The sequence below is a fragment of the Mesocricetus auratus genome, unplaced genomic scaffold (genome assembly GCF_017639785.1).
Source record: "Mesocricetus auratus isolate SY011 unplaced genomic scaffold, BCM_Maur_2.0 Super-Scaffold_6723, whole genome shotgun sequence".
Classification (NCBI taxonomy): domain Eukaryota; kingdom Metazoa; phylum Chordata; class Mammalia; order Rodentia; family Cricetidae; genus Mesocricetus; species Mesocricetus auratus.
The window spans coordinates 15,344,386-15,354,204 of NW_024429183.1; the positions used below are offsets into that span (position 1 = coordinate 15,344,386).

General features: G+C 41.6%; 1 long non-coding RNA gene across 1 annotated transcript; it reads left to right on the forward strand.

The window, feature by feature from the left end:
- The first annotated feature begins 8,407 nt into the window (after positions 1 to 8,407).
- LOC121136633 lies at positions 8,408 to 8,984 on the forward strand. Its single transcript, XR_005873676.1, has 3 exons — positions 8,408 to 8,491; positions 8,587 to 8,651; positions 8,799 to 8,984. It is a non-coding gene; the product is annotated as an uncharacterized LOC121136633 (long non-coding RNA).
- The last annotated feature ends 835 nt before the right edge of the window (positions 8,985 to 9,819 follow it).

Consider the following 9,819-nt stretch of genomic DNA (forward strand, 5'->3'; position numbering starts at 1 on the left):
TTGAAGCTAGCCTGGGTGACATGAGACAGTATCTAAAAAATGGTGAAAAGGAGTATAACTCAAACTGAGCATGGTAGTGCAATTTGTATCTGAAGCAGGAGAATTACATTTGGTATGAAACTAGCCTGGGCTGTAGTACAAAACAACAAAACAGAAACAAATGCAACTCATGACAGCCAATCTCAAGATGGAGATGGATATTAACAAGAAACCATAAACCAGTCTGAGGTGAACTATGAGAAGTTCTGGCAGAAGAGTGAAAGGAATACAGAAAACTGCAAGTGAGCCCCACACTGATGGGAAGAAACTGCCGCCTGCCTGCCTCTCTCTCTCCCCAACCAGGATGTTTCTGCCTTCCCAGGGATGAGATTCGGGTGGTGTTAACTACTGCACGCTTGCCTGACTCTCCACTCCCCTTTCCCTGGGTAGCTGTGGTGAGTTGGCTGCCGAGACACAGCCCTGAACCTATCCATCAAGTCTACGGAAGAGAGAGTTAGAAAGACAAACATTATCTGGAATCAATATCTTTACAAATCCAAAGGAAACCCCAGCTCCCGAAGGGTTAAGCCAGGGAAGGAAAAGCCATCAGGCTGTTTAGTGAGCTAATGTTTTTATTGACGGGGAGGCCTTTAAGGCCCTAACAGGAAAAGTGGGGAAAATGGCAGATTGTTTGGCTGGGGAGGAAGAGGGGGAAAGGACTTTATTCTGCATGCTCTTTCCAAGTCCCTGTACACAACCACCTGAAATCCATCTAATGCAGGGGGGTGGCTCATAACCTTGAAAACAATTCAACCCAAGGAGTTTTCCCCTTTGTCCTACCCTCTGCCAACGTGGAGTCTGCATCTTCCACTCAGAACTTTGTCTAATGCACATCTCTGGCTAATGCCTGCTCTGCGGAGCACATCTTAATTTAACAATTGTTATAAAGCACATTCGAAGCTAACATTCCTGGGATAATCCATATTTCAACCTAACTACCCTGGCAGAACACTTCAGTCTAATTCCCCTACTGTAAGTACATAGCAATCTAACACCCTCATATAATGTACATCTCAGTCCATTATTTTGTATTTTGTAAGCCATATTTTGATATGTCTTTTCCATTAAGTCACGGGACTGTCTGGAGACAGTGGCCATCCCTGTGCTGAAAGCTTTCGTAGTTCTTACGTTGTCCTTTGGTGACAGGCTGCTGATGGATATGCTCATGAACTTTCACCTTTGACATCTTGGGTTCATCTCTGGCTTGTTTCTGTACTTGGAGTCTTGAGCATCCTGTTGGGAGCAGGGGTGACCGGAGAGCCCTGACAAGCCCTCTCTTATGCTAACCAGCAGGGCAGGCCACCTCAAAAGATCAGAGTGTACCTCGGGAGAGAGCCACGAGAGGTCAATGTCAGGGTCAAGGGTCAGGGTGTAGCTGTTGGCTAATAGAGTGCAAGCTAACCTGTCGTCAAATTGCTGGGCTCAAAGACAATGGCCGCCTCCTGCTGATGATTTTACCCTGGGGGAGGGAGTTACTGGCTTTATTGGAAACCTGCCAGCCTCAGAGGTGATGGAAGTGGCTGATCACAGCTAAAGACGGTTTGATTGTTGATGGAGAGGCAGTTCTGTGGTTGGTCCCCAACCGAAAGGTCCATACCGTTGCTTATTGATGTCTGAGTTTTCCACATATGATGGATTTCTCTTCCATCTCCTGTGCAGCTGGGACACCAGTCTGCTGTGGAGGTAGACCACTCACTGTGATGGTGGCTCATAGATTTCTTTCATGACCCGAGCACCACTAGAGGCAATGTTGTCACCCAGTCTTGGCACGACTGAGGATGCCATCAACCCTCTGTTGCTAGTTCAATAGGGCTAAAAAGAAATCAACCCATAATGAACTGAAATTGCTTATAAAATAGCCTTCAAGACCAAGGCATCTGTGTAAACACAAAGAAGGAAGTGAATATATTCTGGAAGAGATACAGTATTTTGTCAATATCCTAACCCCAAAATTTCAAACCATTTCATGCAGGATGAAGAGATGGATTGATCTTTATTATTCTTTCTTTAGCTATATTAGTTTTTTAATCTATGGATTCGGGGAATTTAGCCGGGTTAGTGGTTCAGTTAGGTAGCCCAAGGAGAAGAGTTTGCTGAAGGCTGAGATTCCCCCAATTTCCTGGCATGCCATCCATTCAAGAAAGGTGAAAACGGGAGGTGGAAAACAAAGTAGAGATGTCAAAAGTGATGCTCATAAAAGTCATATGAATGGCAGAGGATTGCCAGCAAACACACCGCCCACTAAGATAGACATCGAGGGACCAGAAGGCACAGATGGGAGAGCAGCTTATTGCAAGTGCTAGGTCACTCCCCTTTGTATACAAAACAACTTCCTAGGACATCACATGATATGTCAGGAAACATGGCCTCAGCCATGTCAGTGAGGTGTGAGGCGTATGGTGAGAGTCTGGTTTGTCTGTAGAGAACCATTTTTGCTTCTTTAATCCTAGGTGCTCTTTGATAAGGATATCACACCATCTACTGAACAAGACTGACTCAGCTAGAGGACTGTTGATTACCTGGCGTAAAGTCTGTATTAAAAGCACGTATCCACACATTTGTTGGTTTCCTTTCATTTCTGCTCCCCTCTCTTTCCTCCCTCCCTGTGGATAGAACTCAGGACCTGATAGGCAAAGCACTTCATCACTGACTTACATCTCCAGTCCTTGTTTCCTTTCTCTCTTAAGCTGGGACATGGGTTTGAAGTCTGATGATGGGAATTAATAAGAACTGGGTTTTAGATAATAAATCTCTTTGGGAACTATGTATTTAGAAATATAGGTACAGTCCAACTTGACCAAGGAATGACTTTTGTGTAGACATCAGTAAACTATGACCTACAGGGTAAATCTTGCCCAATTCCTAATTTTGTAAATAAAGTTTTATTGAAACATTGCCATGTTCTTTCATTTACATGTTACCTATGCACCTGCTATATCAAAAATAATACAGCTATAAGGCCTAACAGCTTTATAGAAATACTTTTATAGAAAATGTTTTTTGGGCCTTATTCTATAACAGGGAATATCCTTTCATTTTTTCATTTAAAAATCTAACAATTTAAAAATTATATTCATTTATATATGTGGGGGTAGGGTGGGAGTACAACAGCTCACATGTGGAGGTCAGAGAACAGCTTGAGGTAATCTGTTTTATCCCTCCACCATGTGGTTCCTGGGGATCAAACTCAGGTCATCAGGCTTGGTGGCAAGCACCTTTACCCACCGAGCAGTCTCACAGGTCCTTGTTTACAATCTTATGAGGAGTTGCAATATGCAAAGCAGTGATAAATATCAAACATTGCCTCAGGGAGCTGAACTCTTTCCTGTTTCGCACAAGCCCTTTGTTACTGGTAGAATGTCCCTGGTTCCATGGAGCAATCTGAATGTTCTGCACTGGTTGGGGCAGCCGTGGATTGTTCTTATGGCCCTAAATGCTCAGTGGGTCTTGTAAGTGGTATAGTCAGTCAGGACTTTTTGATATTCTAACTGGGGAAAGAGGGAATTACCCAAGGGGGATGAGGGAGGACAACAGAGGAGGGGAACAACTGAGGACAAGTAGAAGGACACATATGAAGAGGCTGTGATAAAACCGAGTATTCTGCATGTTAAGCTAATAACTCAGGATTGAAAAAATGGGCATAGTGGAGCTAGAGAGGTGGCTTAGCAGTTAAGAGGACTGAAGGCTCTTGTGGGGAATCTGGGTTCGGTTCTCGGCACCCACATGGAAGCTCACAGTTACCTGAAACTCTAGTTCCAGGCATCTGATGCCCTCTCCTGGCCTCCCGGGGCACCAGGCACACATGTGGTGCACATACATTCCTGTAGACAAAACACTCATGCAGATAAAATAAAAATAAATGCTTCTTCAAAACACTCATGCAGATAAAATAAAAATAAATGCTTCATCTCACAATCTAAAAATTAAATGAGATTCATATATATATTACATATATATAGTGACTTTGTATGAAACTTGCCTCACAGTTATTTTAACTACATTATGTTAATATATTATAATTAGCACAGATGTTAAAACCATCAATTATTATAACATTTACCAATTATATTAACAGTATGAATATCATTTCATTTGAATAGGTTAACATAATATGACTAGATACATCAATTATCCTGTAATTATTACGAGTACTTGGGACTTTGTTAGTGCTATGCCTATGTTTGCATACTGCTTCAAACATCCCCAAACAAAGGTTGGGGATGTAGCTTAGTGGGAGAGAGCTTTTTTAACATATGCAATACTCCAGGTTTAATGCCAGGTACTGGGAAAAAACCAAACCAAACCAAAACAAAATAATTATCCTTAGCGACAATAACACTTACTGGTTATTTAGTGCAACTGGTCACACTGGACAAGTGTGGTATGCTGAGGTAACCAGAGATCACATGTAGTTCGCTCAGTGCCAGCCACACTCCTAGCCTCCTCCTTCTCCACCATTTTTATCAGCTCATATAACTGCGTATTTAACAAGTTCATCTGTTTTTATTGTTTTGTTTTCAGACCGTTCATGTAGGTCGAGCTGCCTCAGACTTGATGTGTAGCCTAGGATGACCTCGAAGCACCCATCTTTTCATGTCTACCTTCCTAGCGCGGGGTTTCAGGTGTGAGCCACGTTGCCTGCCTGGTGTTTATTGCTCTCCATCTCATGTGGAGCTCAGAATGACACCACTGCTCAAAACAACTTCCCACCTCTCCATCTCTGACTGTTTCACAATTAACTTTTCAACTAGTAATTTGTTTTTCAGTGCCAATGAATTAATTAGATGTTCAATGTTCTTCACTAGAATTTTATCCTGTCAGTGAATAGGGAAGAAACACCAATTATTGTTTAATATATATTGGAGAGCTCCGTAAGCACAGACGTAACCGGCCTTGCTGCTGAGATGATAGCATACTTCAGTCAAGAACTATGTAGAAAAGCAGTTGGATACTCAATGGAAGCCCAAGTTCTCAGACACTGTGATATGACAGAATGCTCTGACCCCTGACCCCTGTTAGGTCAAACAGTTCTTAAATATTTTTCCCTAAGCGCATTTTCTATATTGGGATTACTAAATGGCCACTTCCAAAGATGTTATCCCATAACTCCTTGTCCCAGGCGGAGGGAGCCCTTTAAGAAGCCGTGTCTTCCACCGCCATGAACAGAGTATCGGGATTGGCACAAGTACAGATGTGCCTGAACGAAAGCTTCAGGCCTGTTGGGCTTCACCTCTCCACTTTCATAGATTGGCTCAGGTCACCCAGAGCAACATCCAGAGTTGCTGGCCAGAGAACCAGCTGGACAATGTGACCTCCTGACGGTGAAGAATGCCCTCTACATAGTTGCCACTATTTTGACCCATTGGTCAACTGTGTAAGCTTTGAATAAGTCAGCTCTGAGTTCAAGTCTTGCCCATGTTCCTTACCAGAAACTTGCCTTGTTTTCCCCATCATTAGTGAAAAGTCAGGCCTACCTCATAATCGCTTTTTATATTAATATGAAAAAGGCACAGTAAATAGTCACTGCTCTAATGTTCACCATATGGCTATACTAGAATAGAAATAGAACTCACAGTTCCTGTTTGACTTAAAACAACATGGCATAATCAGAAATTCATAAAGCAAGGTCAGGAGACAGCGACACACTTACACGTGGATAATGTAAGTCAGTTACACGTTGATGGCATCAGAGTGACTCACGGGTATGATTTGTTGTTCACAGACTGTAAAGAAGTCTGGACTGATTGGCCTTCGAAACTCAAGCATTGTCTAGCCAAAGCTCTTGCACATTTCAATATTCAATATACACCTACTAAACTCTAACTGGATTTCTTTGAAAATTCATTACAATTCTTGCAAAAGTAACCACAGGTACAACTGATATATGCACAGATATGAAACATGAATACCATCCCAGTTGGAGAGGTCCTGAAGTCATCATCAGGAGTACAAAAGTGAAACAGAAGTTCTTAGTGTAGTGGGCAAATACCATGGAGTGTTACCTTACAATAAAAATGAGTGACATAGTGCTGTGACACTGATGGCCCTTGACAATGCCAGGCTGAGTGAAAGCAGCCAGTCAAAGATGTACATACTAAATGATTCTATTTATAGGACGTGCACAAAAGTTTATGGAGACAGGAAGTAGATCACTGGTTCCGGAGGCCCGAGGGCGTTGGCTGGGAACAAGAATGAGAGTTCTCTTTGGGATGATGATGGTAATGTATGAATGGTGAGTGGAGTGATGATCACATAGATCTGTGAACATGCTCACACTCATTGAGTACTGTCCTGTAATTGGATGGATTGCTTAGTACAGGAATTATATCCCAGTTGTGATTAATAATTTAAGAAAGGGTGGGGAATGGGGCAAACACATTGAGATATCATTGGAATATTAAAAGATGGCTCAGTGGCTAGGAGTGTTTTCTGTTCTTGAAGAGGACCGAGTTCAATTCCCAGCAATCATACTGGGTATCTATAACTGCCTGAACCTGCTTGCAAGCTCACACACACACAACTGGGAATATAATTGTGCTTCAAGACTGCTCAACTACAAACTTTAAGATCTAAGGGGTTACTTTATAGGGAACATAGAATATGAAACCAGTGCTTTTGTTTATAAATACATATGAAGCTGGTATGCCTATTCTGCGCATTCTCCCTTGTGTAGTCCATAGACTAATTTTTTTTCCTTTTGAGATAGTGTCTCACTATAAACTCTCCAGGTGCATCAGGTTAACTTCAAAGTCACAGAGATCTGCTTCTGTTCTTTTAGTACTGGGATTAAAGGTATGTGTCAACATGCCTGGTGACTAATAACTATTTTATTAAGGTGTACCTTGCATACCATATATTACAAAATTCACTCACTTTGAATGTAATTACATCCATATATTTTAATCACAAGTGACTACATTTTTTTTAAATCTCGAGGTTGATGGAGCCAGCTAAGTATTCTATTTCTGAGCTCCTGTACTTAAAAATTTAATAATAAAAACAAGAAATATTTATATATTTTGTTTGGACATCTATACATCAGTATGTATTATTAATGATCTAATTTTCTACTTTCCTACAATGAATTATGTTACCTTGGAAAGAGTTAAATAGTATAAGGTTAAATCTATTGCATCAGGAGCTACAGAGATGGCTCAGCAGTTAAAAATGTACTTTTCTAGAGGACCTGGGTTCAATTCCCAGCACCCACATGGCAGTTCACAGTGGTTTATAACTCTAGTTCCAGGCATTCAATGCCCTCTTCTGGCATCTGTGAGCATTACACATACAAACATGCAGGCAAACACCCTTATACTTAAAAACAAATAAATGTTTAAAAAAATAGAAAAAAATACACAGCAGCAACAAGAAGTGATTTGATATGGGATAATGCTCTTGTTCATTGTAAAGATTTGCCACTTGTATTGGTTTACTAAAATGCTGATTGGCTAGTAGTCAGACAGGAAGTATAGCTGGGGCTACCATAGTAGGAGAATTCTGGGAAGAGGAAAGGCAGAGATGCAGTTGCCAGCCAGATGAAGAGGAAGTAAGATGAGAATGCCTTACTGAGAAAAGGTACCAAGCCATGTAGCTAAACATAGATAAGAAGTATGGGGTAATTTAAGTTGTAAGAGTTTTTAGTAATAAGCCTGAGCAGTAGGCCAAACAGTTTATAATTAGTATAATCCTCTGTGTGTTTATTTGGGACTGAACGGCTGCATGACTGGGTGGGACAGAAACTTCCATCAACAGTGATCCAGAAGCTCAGCTAAGCAGGGCAGGTATTTGTTGCTGGAGTTTTTCTTGTCCTGCTAGGTCCTGCCTCCGCTTCAGCCTCAAATAAGCACACAAAAACTTATATTAATTATTAAACTGTTGGTCAATGGCTATGGATTCTTATTGGTTAACTCTGTCTTAATTATTAACCACAACTACTAATCTATGTATTTCTACATGTCCTTATCTTACTAGGGAATGCCTGGTGCATCCTGATCTCTACCTGGTGTCTCTTCAAGGTCTGTCTCCACCTACCTAGCCCAGAATTCTCCTCATCTCCTAGTCCCGCCTATCTTCTTGCCCTTATTGGCCAAACAGTGTTTTATTCACCAACCAATAAGAGAAGCATATATACACAAGGACATCCCCCATCAAATATTTTGAAGGGGAAATGAAGGAGGATAACAACTAGAAAAGTCTTCTTGAGTGGAAGTGTCAGATATAAAGAATGTCCAGTGGACCAAGGAAGGATGTCCATGTGGAACCAGTCAGTATCAAGTTGGAGCAATGCTTTATAGAATTCCGAGAGCCTTGGAATCTGATATCAGGAAATAGAAGCTGCTGCCTGCTCAGTTCCAGTGAGTTTTTGAAATTGATTAGTGATGTCTGCATGGAACTAAGAATGGAGGGATAATGGCAACCAAACAATAGACTTTTTACCACTGAAGGGATTTATGTAGGCATAGCCTAGTTTTTTCTACAGTCTTTGAAAAATCATATGCTGATTTCTATATGCTGAGTTGACTTTGAACTCTCATCTAATTTTTCCAGATTCCCATGAACATGCTCCAACCCACGCAAGCTCTACTCCTCTGACAATGCTGGCCTTGACTGAGGTAACCCAATGATGTGAAATTTCTATTGTGCTGGCTAAGAGAATGAACAATGCAAACAGGGAAGAGGAGTGGGGTGGAGAGCTGAGAAGGGGGTTAGAACCATAGCCTCCTCCAGCCCCTAGTTACTGAAAATACCCTCTATGACAGCTGGATACAGCCTGCTTGCCTTGAAAGACAGCTACTCTCAACTCCAACGGAAGGTATTTTTAGTATATCCTGGGTACCAGACAACTGTTCCTATGTCCTGAAAGATGATGAATTCATTCAAACAACAAGTCAGGGCTCTGGGTATCACTCAGCTCCAGCCAGTCATAACAGCTGCCAAATATAAAATATTACATGTATCCCGTGAGTCTTGGTTTGTGTTCCCCTCAACATGCATATTCAAGAATCTCATCCCATCCCTAGCTGTCAGAGATGGTGACAGTTGTACTAGGGGTGGGGGGATCCTCTAGCATTATCAAGAGAGATTATTTTTTAACCAAAATTATTTTCCATTGTAAATGTTTAAATCCATATTAAGTCCAGATTAATGCAGGCAGCAGCTTCAAAGGATATCAACTGGGGGGGCATAATAATAAATGAAATGGTTCAGGACGGGTCCCATCACAAGGAATATTTTCAGACTAGAAAAGAAAGTTGTTTGGATTAAAAAGATATCTAAAGAAAATATGTTTCCCAGGGATTGCTGGCTCCTTTCACAGACACCCAAACTTTGTATACAAACCAGGACCTAGCATTTTTTCCCCCTTCTTCTTCGCATGATTGGAATTAATAATGTAGATAAACCCTAAACAAATCAGGATTAGTGCTAACTACGTCTTGAGGTTTAGGATGCAATAGGAAAATGAAAAGGAGGGAGAAAGAGAGAGAGACAGAGACAGAGAGAGAGGAGAGAGGAGAGAGAGAGAGAGAGAGAGAGAGAGAGAGAGAGAGAGAGAGAGAGAGAGAGAGAGAGAGAGAGAGAGAGAGAGAGAGAGAGAGAGAGAGAGAGAGAGACTGAACTGCCTGGACTATGGAATGGGGAAAGGAGTCATGGGAAGGGGCGGGGTTAAGGAGAAGAGAAACAGCAAGAAGGAAGGACCAGCTGAGCTGGGTAATCAAAGTCCTTCTAATCACAACAGCTTTGGAGATGTGTTCAAAGGCTCTATCTTGACCACAGGCTGGG